We start from the raw sequence: 14203 nt of genomic DNA on the forward strand, positions 1-14203 counted from the left end.
ATTCCATCCAGCACTTCCCTGTAATATAAAGACCATCTGAATGGGCATGTAGTTACAGTAACTAATGGTGAAAGGGTTTTGGCTCAAGATGTGAGAGCCACTTCCACATTAAAGTTGCTTTAATTTGATTTGTTTTAATTCCAGTGAACTTAACATAAAATGTTTTCTACAGTTAGTATTTTTAGAAATGGAGAAAGTCAAATCACCTCATCAGCATGTTTACTGTTTAGACCAAAGCAGTCCAGTGAGGACGAGTGGAGGCCCAGTCTGAACCTGCCTCAGTCAGCTCCAATCAGCTGCTGCCTGATGGTTGTCAAAGCAGCTGGTTCAAAAGGTGTTTGAAGTGGGGAAACATGACAGTAAAGCTGCCCTGGCTTACTGCACTGACCAATCAGCTGCTGCTCCCACCACTGACATGTGACAGCGCTTATAGCTCCACCTGCTGCAACCAGAGGCCTATCTAAGTGTCACAAGACTGTTTAATCTGACCAAGAGGGAAAAAAACAGAGAGAGAGAAAGACTGGAAAGAAGCAGACAGCATGAGACGGGAAAAGGAATGTTTCATGTGAACAGGGCGGAGAAGAAGTAGAGGTCAGGTCTAGTCCCAGAGTTCTGTGTTTAGCTTTTCATTTTGTTTACATTTCCTTCCCCCTTCCCTTCCCAAAAATGTTCTTACCTTACAGAGGAAGCTAGTGAATCTTAATCATTCTAAATTACATGTCTCAACTCACTATTGGCAGTCTGCAGACCTCCAGACCTCCATATAAGGAAACACAATTGTCTTGAGGTGTTGTAAAAAAGTGGTGAAGCTGACTGAGAAGCCTGCATCACTAAACCACAAAAGTAGAACCAAATCCAAGAAACTGAAACAATTGCTCAAGGTGTTCAAAGAGGAAGTTTAAAAGCCTTTAGAAAACTGTTTCCTCAGGAGTGAAAATGGCTTAAAAGAAATAAATACAGCAAAAAACTGAGGCTCAGGCTGGAACAAAACTAGCTTCAAGCTCATGGTCAAGGTTCAGTTTCTGTTTGTCTGTATAGGCATCCCAGCAGACTCTTGGGGAGAAGTGGGTACACCCTGCATGAGTCACCAGTACATCACAGGCTTAACACAGAGAGACAGAAAAACCTTCAGACTCAGATAACTAAGATTCACCAACTAATGCAGCACTCATGCCTCTGGACTGTGGGAGTACCCACATGAAAACTCCACACAGAAAGACTGCAGCTGACCAAAAGGTTCAAACTCAGAGCAATAGTTTAAACCACTGCACCACCATGCTACACCTCATTTGGCACTAAATGACAAAAAAAAAAAATACTACTACTAATTCTATTACTAATATTGTGAATACTAATACTCAAATGTGGCTGGAACACTGCTATATTTAGTTTTAGACTTTTATTGGTTCTTTTGTACCAAATACAGAAAATGTGTGTGTGTGTGTGTGTGTGTTTTCTTTAAGCTTCTGGCTAACTGTTAAACTGCCAGTCAAAATATGAATAAATTAACGTAATTTGTTGTTCTGTATTGATGCTTCATCTTTACTGACAGGAGCCAGACACTAAACAGCCATTGATTTGAAGCATAAATGGCATTTAAGCTCATTTGCATTCATTTTCATGTATGATTTGTCTATGATTTGTTTATTTATATATAGATAGATACAGCCAAATAACGTAAAACGCATTGCCAACTTCATGTTTAATTATTTTCAGAATGACTGATAATCCGTAGTACCTACAAATGGTAACAAATAAATGTATACTATTGCTTCTGGGATTTAGAAAATATTGATGGCAGCAGGCTCTTGGTGTAATTACGTTCTTATTTCCACCAAACACATTCTAATTGAGTGAGAATAGGAGGCTGGTGGAGTTTTAATGACTTGTTTTTCTTCAGACACTTTTCAAAGTCTAAATTTGCTGCTGAAATTACTTTTTCTAACATAACTTTCAATTAAACTGAGAAACACTGAAACACCCTGACATCAGCTTTGATTCCAGCTCCCCCAGAGATCATTGTCTCATCAACTTGTCCCTAAAATAGAACAAAAACCTGAAAAACATCTCGACAACACATTTTCACTGAACTCAGTGCATATGCATTTAAATTATTCTCAGAGGGAAGAGATTTGGCACTTTAAACCTCTGTGTTTTTGTTTTTTTTCTGTTGCAACCGTACAACAGTGTGTTTTTCTAAATTACAACTGCAGGAACCAAACTAAATAAAAACAGATATATTGGCTACGTGTAACAATATTGACACATTATACGCCCTCATTTTGTTTGTTCTGCATCTGTTTGCTTTGTTCAGACTTTAGACTTTGTTCAGATTTTACCCTGCTGTCACATGGCTGTAAAGTTTACTGTTATTTGTAATGTGAAAACAAAAACAAAGTACCACAAGATAGCATACACAATGTGCAGTTTCCTGAGTGAAGTAGCGGCATGGAAGGCACAAGAAGCTGGTCACATTCTCTAAGAACTAAGACAATGGGCTTTAGTGTTTCCTTTTTTAGCTCCTGCAGTAGAGGATACACTAAACCATCAGCATATTTAAAATAATTTAAAAGTGGTCCATCTTATGCCATAAATTGATAAAAAAAAACCCCAACAACAACAAACAAAGAAAAACATGTTATAAACATTCATCAAATTCAAAACATTATGCCTATACTTGCCAGGAAGTTGTTGCCATGTGTAAAGCACATCGTAATGTAGTTTTAATTTTGAGGACTATGCAGTTACATTAATATCAGATCTACTCACACTTCAATGATGGAGCAGTGATGTTAATAAAATGATTATCTTCTCAGAATCATACTTTTTTTGCCAACTTTCTTCCCAGGCTTTCGATGCAACATATCTGATGCCTTTCGCCTAGTTTATGTTTTACCTTTATATTATGTGTTATATATAGATTGCATTGTATTTCTGTTGGGAAAATAATTATTTGATCCCCTGCTGAAATTCTAAGTTTGCTAAATTATAAAGAAATGATGAAATGAAATGAAAATGTTGCAAATTTTTATTGTAGTTTTAATGAAGTTGACAAAAACAATAAAAATACATTTAATTTCCATGCGTCTTTTAGGACACTCAAAGACATTTACAAGTGATTAAATACCAAAACTGCTATATGCCTAAAATTAATAACAGTTGAAAAATTGTACAATTAAAAGTTAATATATCATCAGAATCAAACAGCTTAAAAAGATGTGTTTTATGACCGGCTTTAAGGATAGGGAGAGTCCCAAAGTTGAGGGTTCAGCTCAGGTTTTAGGCTGAAAGCTCTAAAACCTATGAGGCAGAGAAGGAGGATCTCTGGGTATGGGAAGATTAAAGGCATACGGAAGTCTGAGACTATGGAGAGACTTGAATTAAGAAGTATAACAAGGAAGAAGCAGGACTTTTAAATTAATGCAGTTTTTTACTGGATGCCAAAGAAGCTGTTGAAGAACAGGAGTAACATGTTCTCTGTAAGGAGTTCTGGTAATGACACAGTCAGCTGCATTTAGTATATAGAACTAGTTGAAGTCTATGGAGAAGTTTGTGTGGTAATCCAGAAAAGACAGAGTTACAATAATCAATCCAAGATGTATCTACAGCATGTAAGAGAATAGCAGAACTATTATCTGCAAGGAAAACCATTTTGCCACAGAGGGTCAATCAAGTATCAACTAAACACACACACACACACACACACACACACACACACACACACACACACACACACACACACACACACACACACACACACACACACACATTGGATTGGAAAGCTATAAATTTATTTGCATGCTACTAAGTGAAGTGAGTATTCGATCCCCTAAAACTCAGCAATAATTCTAGCTCCCACAGATTGGCTGTATGACCATAGGGCAGATTACAATCTTAATTATAGATACTTCCGATCTCAACTCGTATTTAAAGCACACCTGTATATAGAATTAATTTCTTTCATTCCAACCTTTCCACCACCATGGGCAAGACCAAAGAGCTGTCAAAGGATGTCAGGGACAAGGCTGGAATGGGCTTCAAATCTGTAAGCAAGAAGCCCCAAAAGGTTGATTCTGTTCATCCTTTTGGGATTTACATACCTGCACAATTGAGCATGCATCAAAACATATGCAAGAAGCCTGATGAGAAGGAGAAAGTGAAAAATGTGGTCAGACAAACCAAAACAGAGTTCACCTGCATCAACTTGTATTCCTCTGCTGTGTCTGGAGGAAGAGAAATGGTGAGTATAACCCAAAGGACAGCATCTCTATAGCTGAGCACGGAGGTGGAAACATTGTGTTTTGGAGCTGTTTTTCCTAATGATACAGGAGGACTTCACTGCATTGAAGGGCCAATGGATGGGGCCAAGTATCCTAAAATCTTGGTTGAGACCTTCCTCCCCTTTGCCAGAATGCTAAAGATGGATCGTGGATGGGTCTTCTTAGATGACAATAACCCAAAACATACTGCCAAGACAACTAAGGAGTGGCTAAAGAAAAATACATTACGGTTATGGAGTGGCCAACCCAGTCTGCAGACCTAAAGCATATAAAAAATATGTGGAGTGAGATGAAGCTACTAGTTGCCAAGCAGCAGCAAGAAACGTAAAGGATTTAGAGTTTCTGTAAAGAGAAGAGGGTAAAAATCACTCCTGAGACATGTGGAAACCTGGTGACTAACTACAAAAAGCGCCTTACCGCTGTGCCTACCAAACTGGGTTTCTCCACGATGACTAAGTCATGCTTTGCTTATGGAACAAATAATTATGTCACTTTATGACATGCAAATCAATTTAAAACTTTTGTATAATTTTTTGGGTTGATATTCTCCATTAAAATGAGTTTACCATAAAAATAGAGACTGTTCATTTCTTTGTAAAGGATCAAATAATTATTTCCTCCACCGTATATATTGCTCAGTAGCTTGATCATTAATAATACAATTAATTTGCGTGGTAGCTCAAAAAACAAAAACAAACAAACGAAAAACGAGGTGTCAAATATAAGACCACATGATAAGTACCACACACTTATTTGTGGTCCCTTTTCTCATCATTGCTATATATAACATACCCAGGGCCTATAGTCTCACAGTATGTTGATGTGTGAAGGTATGTATTGAGGTAGGAGATCTTACTAACTCATCTCAGAAAAGTGACCAGAAAGTTCAGGTCTTTATCGTCCCGCAATCTCTCCATGAGTTGAGTCATTAGATGAGGATCTAAAGTGCATTCTTGAGAAACCATTTATATGAATCTCAATATTTCAATGCCACAAACACAGTGGTATTTAAATGTCAACATTTAGTGCTACGTAGGTTTATAAGATTCTTTCCCTCCACATTCCAGATAGCTATAGAAACTAGATATGAGCTGACCCTGCATGATATCTTCCTGGCAAAAAAATCACTGCTCTATATACAGCTGGGATCAAATACTCTGCAGTCATTTTCAACACACACACTATGATGTATACAAAAGAGCAGTCAAATGCGCCGTGGCTGTAGACAGATGACCTTGTTTATTCTTCTCCACTCGGTTGGCAGTTCTCTCAGATAGGGATGGGTATTGATAAGATTTTAACGATTCCAATTCCATTTTCGATTCTGTTTAACGATTCGATTCTTTATCGATTCTCTTATCGATTCTTGTTTTTAAAAAGGAGAACACTAAGGTCGATTAGCTTAGAACTGTTTTATATCTTCTCTTTCAACAAGATAGAAATTTAGGAGTAACATGGCCTTACAAACCCAACAGTGAGATCTTAAGAGATCCACAGCCTACGGCTCTTCAATGGGGTGTCACAGGGTCCCCGGGGAAAATTATAAACGTAAAATAATAAAATAAATATTCTTCTGTAGCAATAACAAAGTATAACATAAATTATTCTGTAGCAATTACACAAGAATATCCAGTAATGTCCCTGCCTACAATTAAACACATTCACTTACCATCTGCTGTGGCAAATGGCTGCAAGGTTTTGACCACAAACTAGTCACTGCTCGGTGACATTCGGGCCTGAAAAGAGACGCTACCGGTGGACTGCAGACAACTGCCAGCGAGCGCCAGCCAGACTCTGTCTGTCTGTCTCATCATGGTCACCTAAATGCACAGTAATGGCAGGTTTGTAATAAGGCAGATCGCGCTAACATAATATGCACTGTTAGTTGATTATTTACCTGCCGCATTAACGGGAGATGACGTGCAAACGTTACCGCTGCTGCTGCTGGGTTGAGATTCACGAGTCCGGAGCGGTTTTGTGAGCGAATGCTTTTGCATATTCGTAGTGTTTCCTCCCTTAATGAAATATCTACTTTGCAAGTATTGCAAGTTGCCCTGTTGTCATTCGTTCTCGTAAAGTATAAACAAACTTTTAAGCGTTTGAGCCGCAGTGTTTCCTGCCAGGTACCCCCTGACGCTCCGCAACGTGGTGACGTCATTTGGGGCGACTGGAATCGATAAGGGAATCGTTTGCAAAAATGGCAAACGATTCCAAGGAATTGAAACAGTGGGAACCGGTTCTCAACAAGAACCGGTTTTCGATACCCATCCCTACTCTCAGATCACATTCTCATCTCCATTTTCTGATTGTCTCTGCAAAGGTCACATCCAGAAGTTTCACTCTCTTCTAAATTATTATTTTTATTTTTTTACACAAGCTCCTTAAGAAGTACATGCGTGCTTTAAACAATCTCCATATTTTACTCCTTTTCTATCCAAATAATGAATACATTCCATTGATATAATGAATAAATCTATACATACAATTTTGCACAAGTGAAACAAAAATCAACACAAAGTTGATATTGTTCTATGGAAAAAGTATTGACTTTTCCTCACAAGGTCATCATCATCTTAGCTGAGATTCTTGACCACTGTTCAATGTCAATTTTCTTCAGCAGGAAGATGTTTGAAGGTTTTCTTTCAAAGCCTCTCATCACATAGTCCCTCATTTCCTAATGCATTTTTCATTTTTTATTATGTTTAGGATGATTGTCCTCTTCACAGGTTCACATTCAGTTATGATAAATTACTTCATGTCATCTTCAAGTATTTTAACATTATAGAACAGAGAGTTGATTTAATGCGTGATTTTTTCCAACATAAGTTGTTAATAGAATGACTCCAAGTTAACATATTGTAGCCAATAAAGTTGCCAATAAAGTAACATTTTAATGCCGGTGAAATCTGGTTGCAGTACAATGGCAAAAACTGGTAACATTCTTTATATGTACCTCAGTGGTCCAGTCAGTGAATGGACCTTAAAATAAAGTAAGCAAATGATACATAATTTGATTTTTCATTAGCAAATGATATAAGTTATCAGCCACATAATATATAAAACTAGCATCACCGTATGCTTTAAAAAACACACACATTCACAACAATTATTAGTTATGGTAAATGGCCTGTATTTGTACAGCGCTTTTCTAGTCCCTAAAGACCTCAAAGCGCTTTACACAACCTGTCATCCACCCATTCACACACTGGTGATGGCAAGCTACATTGTAACCACAGCCGCCCTGGGGCGCACTGACAGAGGCGAAGCTGCCAGACACTGGCGCCACCGGCCCCTCTGACCATCACCAGTAGGCTACGGGTGAAGTGTCTTGCCCAAGGACACAACGACAGAGACTGTCCAAGTCGGGGCTCGAACCGGCAACCTTCCGATTACAAGGCGAACTCCCAACGCTTGAGCCACGATCGCCCTTATTTATTAGTTATGAGTATTATCAATGATCACACTGTTGATCTGTTAACTTAGTAGAAGTCAGTATCTGCAGAGTAAGTGGTCATGAGTTTGTGTCTCTGTCACAGCAAATTTTTTATCCTTCAGTTTCATTTCTAATTGATAAGAGGATAAGAGCTGTACACAAACATTACCTTGCTAGAAAGTCCATGAAGGATACCCATCTGCCATTTAAGGTGAGCAGACAGCAACAGTAACTTTATAGACACAACACTGAAAATTATTTTTCAACCAAAGTGACAGAATACAAAGTCAGCATATACAAACCTACAATCTGTGTGAGGCAGGGATAACAGAAAGTGAAGCATTAGTACTGTTGTAGTATGTACCTGCAGGCTGACACTGTATATTTCACTCGTTTCACTCGTACATCACTCGTCGAGTGATGTAAATTGAACAGAACTGTACTTCAGGAGTTCTGAAGATAACAGAAGCCTGTCAGCCAAAGTCAGAAATAACTATTTTCTGCAGCCATAGGTACAAGTTGAAAAAAATAATCCACAAAAATTATTTAGCTAATGAAAACTAGTTGCATATGAAGGTAATTCTCGGGAGAAAAGGTTACATTAGCTTTCTAATTCACCAGCCGACATCTGATTGGTAGGGGGAGCGGAGTCACCCTGAGAGCCAGAGAGACAAAGAGTGGTTTAATTCCCTTAGTGAACGCCGGAGCTGCATGAGAAACCAATCTGAGAGCTATTATCTTCCCTTCTCTCATCAAATTGGAAGCAGGTCTGATTTGGCCTTAATCGAGCTAATCTCCCCTGCTGCTCTTTCACAAAACTGGCTGCAGCTCAAATCATTTCCCTGCCTGACGAAGAGTATTGGTCATTTTCTTTTAGCACCAGGATCCTTATTAAGAGCCATCTCTAATTTTCTTTCTGTCTCACTGAGGGGTTCATGTGAGGAGGAGGAGGAGGAGGAGGGGACCGGGCGTCGGCACGGTGATTACAGTTACCTAGACGACAGTCCACCAGTGCTCCTGGGATCATGGCAGGGCAGGGTGATAGAGAGCAGAGGGAGAACTGAAATTGCATTCCATTAGTGCTAATACAAAGACATTAAGAGTCTGTCTGAAGCATGGCCGCTTACGATTACGGTCACTAATTCATCCAATCAGCTCGTGAGCAGACGCCTCATGAAGTCATAACGACCTTGCTGCCTCTCCTTGCTGGCTATTACCATGTGATTGACAGCAGCCAATGCTTTGTTTTAAACTGAGCGAGAGAGAAGAGAAAAGGCCAAGATCGGAAACATTATTCTCCCACTGAACAAGACTTTTTCTATTTGATTTCTCCCCTATATGGACATTTCCTTAAGAATAAACAAAATTGACATTTTAATTCATAAAACACAAATTTTGCATTCTGCTTTTCCTGCTGGTCATCTCCTCAAATCAGTCTCGGATGCAGTTCCTGTTGGCTTTAATAAATGACTATTTCTGATTCAATTCAATATTTATTTATACAAGGCCAAATCACAAAAACAGTCACATCAAGGTGCTTTATATTGTAAGGTTTAAAGGAAGTTGAAAGTGTTCAGTGAACAAGTTTATGGAGTTACCTTTCAACAACACATAATAGACAGATAGAGATGTTGCTCCATTTTTTAATATATCAGCCAATTCTGCATCAAATTTGTACTTTATACACTTTATGTCAATTTTGTGATCTCTATGGAAAATTTGAGCTACTATTGTGTTAAACTCATATTTATTTGTTCAGTTCAATATGTGTTTTATCCTTTTTCATCTAAGATAATTTTGGATGACTGAAATTTGTACTTACCTTTCAAGCTATTCATTGGTTATGGGTTATGCCTAGATAAACTAAATGTGTGGGGCAAAATTTACCTGCTAGCCTTTTTAATCAGTAATTATAAATAGATTAGACAAGGTAGTGCATCTTTGATATACTGCCTGTTATTTTGGAGCTGACCCTTTCTGAGTTGTAAGTGGAAAAAAAGTAAACAGCTGACATCCATGCTAACTAGCATCGGTCTTATACACTTTATTAAAAAATGAGTGGCTATATGTCAGCTGTGTCATAAAAATAACTGGAAAACCACTTTATGCACTGAGGTGTGAATGCTAACACTGAAGAAACAAGGCAACTGCGGTTAGTGCTGCTAAGGTTAGCCAAGCATGTAAACATTACACAAAATGCTGCATATTTAAAACATTCATTTACAAGGTTAACAAGGTTTGTGAGGTACAGTTCAATATAACTCCTAAAAGTATTTGTTTGGTCTTTAAGGTGGTCATGAGTTTGTGTCTCTGTCTATCCTTTCATTTTTATCCATTGCTTGATTATATTTAGGCATCTTCATTTAACTAGTCTAATACTGATGATGCTAAACAAACAACACATTTTGTGATGAGTTCACAAATTAAGTTGTAAAAAGCAGGTGACAGTTATGTGACATTTGTTTTTTCAAGCCAAACGTGTTTGTGATAATGCAATTAAAATAGAGTTGGTCAAAATCTACTTACATTAACATTACAAGCAGTGAATCTGAGAGAGTGAAGAGTTAGTTAATGTCTGCAAATCCAATGTAGAACAATGAAAAGCTTCACTTTGAACTCAAACTATAAACAAAACATAACAATGGCAACAGTAACCCAGCTTCTTAGATAGAGTGCAACTCTGTGCAATAATTCATGTCAGTCGCTGTAATTTTTTATCCAGAAACACTTGAGGTTGTTGTGATTGAGTTGAGCCACATTCATCCTTAACCACTAACGATTTAGCTCATTTTATTACTTTATCAGGCTGTTGTTTTGCCATCATTGTTGAATTTTGCTGTCTTCCCTCTCTCTATCTCTATCACACACACATTCTTACAAACACAGATCTTTAGGTTTGCAGTTGTTGTGGCCAGCAAACACTGTAAACGGTCAGCTGGTGTGTATTCAAAACTAGCAAACTCCTTTCTAAACCTCCCCTGGGAGCATAACAGCAGCACTGACACAAAATCGATCCGGCTGACAGAACATGAAAGAGTCTGGCTGAGAGTGAGAGGCCACATGTCAGTCTGACTCAGGAATTTTTTGTAGAAAGCACAAATAATGTGCTGAGGGATAGCTTGGACTGAAGAAAAAACGTGAAGCGAAAAAGAAGTGTTCTAACATCCACTGGATCACACAGAGAGGATGTTAAGGCCACTTTAGGCTTCATTTTTAGCCACAGTCATAAACAAACAGCTGCAGTGCATACTGGTCTCGGTCTAGTGTTGCTCCTATATTTAATGCTGCGTGTAGCTAATTGTAGAGTGGGGCATTATTATTTGGTCATGAAATGCAAAAAAACCCCATAAAGATGTTTTAGGTGGTTGCTTTTTAGTTTTTGTTAGGATTTAGAAGTATATTTGAAGTATTTATTATTAACTTTATTCCAACAAGTTATTTTGTGGATCCTGTGTTTCCCTGGGGTGTGTTATTTAGAGGTTCTTGGCTCAGTCACAGAAGTATTTTTATATTTCTTTTGTGTATTTCTTCAGGGTAGTGAAATGCAGAAGTACTCTGTAATTTATACCAAAACTTTCCTCGTGCTGTTAAAAGGACTTTGTCTAATCAGGACTGGAAATCTATGCTCCTCATGCTTGGTGTTTTTTCACTGACTCCTGATTCCTGTATTCAGTGGAGGACATCTCCTTCCATAAGGTCTATCTCGGGGTATTTATTTGGAGGAAGATATTCTAGGCATGATCAGGATGCTCCTGACATTCCACTGGATTTAAATCATGGTTGTATATCCTCTAGTTTGATTAAACTGGCGTAATAGGGGTGTCTATTCTTCATTTTTTGTCTTCAGTAGGTATTTTTTGACACATTTGGTTTTTAGTGCATATGTTGTGTTTTTCTAATATCTTAATTGTTTTTTTAATTTCACATAGTTGGTGTCAAGGAGATCTGGAAACTAAGTTTGAAATCTTAGGCTTTTCTATGGGCATTTATGTAAATGCCTTGACCAACAGTTGGACGATCCTTGCTAGTGACGAGATTCATAACTAAACTATCTAGAAATAAAAAGACTGTGTAAGGTAGACTTAATTTAATTCATCTCCATTCCCCATCAATTAGACAGTTGAACTGAGAAGCTAATGGCAGTGCACTGGCCAGTCAGTGTAATCGTCTCTCCAGTCCCAGCTTGCCTTCTTGTAGAACTGTCCCAGTATGCTTAACCCCAAGGAATCTAAACCAAGGAGATTCCATAGGTTCCGCCCACAGTCCAAAGACAGACTGATTAGTTTAACTGGTGAATCTAAATTTCCCATAGGTGTGAATGTGAGTACAAATGGTTGTCTGTGTGTGTTAGCCCTGCGTCAAGATGGCGATCTGTTTAGAGTGTACCCCACGTCTCGCCCTATGGCAGCTGGGATAGGCTCCAGCTCCGCCGCGCACCTGACAAGGATAAGCGGAAGAGAATGGATGGATAGATGGATAACATGGTGGTGATGCATTGTTGCCTCATAGCAAGAAGGTCCTAAGTTTGCACCCTACACACACCTTAAGTTTCAAAGGTAGAAGAAAATGGAGGGATGAGATTCAGTATTGTGGTGCTTAATGTCTCTACATTTGAAACTGACCATATGAATTATGTTTCTATCTTCGGATTTAGTATACATCATTCTAATCATACAAATGGAAGTGATTCTTTATGGAAGATTAGCAGCCCTCAGAAGCAAAAGCCAGGAGTTTTGCCTATACATGAGAAATGTATGCAGGTTGTTGGTTACATTTCTAAAAAGCCAGTTGTAGACAAAGGTAGCCAGGAAGGAAAAAGGGAATGAGGGAAATGTTTTTCGGGGCAACGTTTTGAGTCTTTCTGTTGCCACATCTGGATCCAAGACATTTGTGAAGAAATCTTTAATATATCACATACATTAATGTTTATAAAATGGGGCACATAACCTTGATAGTCTCAGAAAAATATCATAAACTCAGGTCAAAATTGTGACATGTTGCCATTACCTTAACAGAGATATATAGTGTTGGATTTCTCATGTTTCTGTATTTTTTTTAATTGTTTGAAATTTGAATGCTGTTTAAATGTACAAAGAAAACGGCTGGATGGATAGATAGATGAAATAAATAAGAAAGATTATCATGCAGCCATCATCTCAAAATATTATCTATTGTGTACTTGTGCTGAAGATTGTCTGGAAACATTAACAGGAAATGAAAACATATATGGAAAAAAAATCAGCAGTGTCTCACTTTATTATGTGTCCATGTGTTGGGGGAAGAGTTTGCCTTTCAGCATGTCGTATCATGCCTTGTTCCTGTTTATTTTCTGTATGTGCATCAGGTAATTTTCTTTGTCACTGCGTATCAGTCAATAATGGCTCATCTCATCTTGATGAAACAATAAACATCTGAGTGGAGAAGCAGGCACTCTGAGAGGAAAAATGAGTCGATGGTGGGGTGATAATTGTGAGGCTCAGTTCATTTGTTTTTATTCTTCTGTTGTCTTTGCTTGCGCTGTGTGTAATCAACATGTGAGCGAGTATAGCGGACAGATGGATGGATGAGGGAAGGATGGAGGGATGGATAGAGTGAGGGAGGGGTTTCATGTTGTCTAGTCTCATTTTGTTTCCTAACAGACACAACTAAATCAATTTGACGTGGGAAAACTGTTGTATTTGTATGTCGTCACTGGGTGATGCTGCTGGTGCCAACAGAGAGAGGCTGAATGAAGGAGTTACTACGGCAACAAACCCATCATCCCTCTGTCTGCCAGATTGAGAGAGAGAGAGAGAGACAGAGAGAGAATAGACAAATGCAAGGAGCTGGAGAGTCAGAGAGAGAGAGAAAGAAAAGTGAAAGACGGTGATCAGATGAAGAGGAGGGAGTGAATAAAAGAGTGAAAGATGAAGACAAAGAGACAGTGGAAGAGAAAAATTGTGTGAGACAGTAGCAGAATAAAAAACAGAGAAATGAAGAGGCTGAAAGGTGCTGAAAACTGAGATAAAGAGCCAGAGAGAGAACAGTTCTCTCCTGTTTTTCTCTTCCTTTGTATTGCAAATGTTTGTTACATATTTTGCAAGGAAAAAAGAGGCAAGAAAACAATAAAAGTGCTATTGCAGCTACATTAAAAAAGTGTTTTAATTCATGGATTATTCATGCTTTACAAAACACACAGATCTATTGAAGATACTGAGATTTTATAATTCTATTTTTTTTTTTTAAATAACATGTCTTGGATCTAAGTAGCATAATTTAGTGACCTCCACATAGCTTTGAGTCAGAGTGACCAGCCAGGTAAACTCTGACAATAAACAATCAAGCCTTGAGTTTACTATTGCAGATCTAACTGAAACAAATGAAACATTCAAAGTATTTCAGTATTTAACTATGCTATATGAGGCCACCCTGAAGCATCTAAAGTATTTGGAAGCACAATTCATAACTTGAAATCTGTAAATCTAAAAAAGGGAATAATCAATAACGAATT

Source organism: Oreochromis niloticus, linkage group LG19 (genome assembly GCF_001858045.2).
Source record: "Oreochromis niloticus isolate F11D_XX linkage group LG19, O_niloticus_UMD_NMBU, whole genome shotgun sequence".
Taxonomy (NCBI): Eukaryota; Metazoa; Chordata; class Actinopteri; order Cichliformes; family Cichlidae; genus Oreochromis; species Oreochromis niloticus.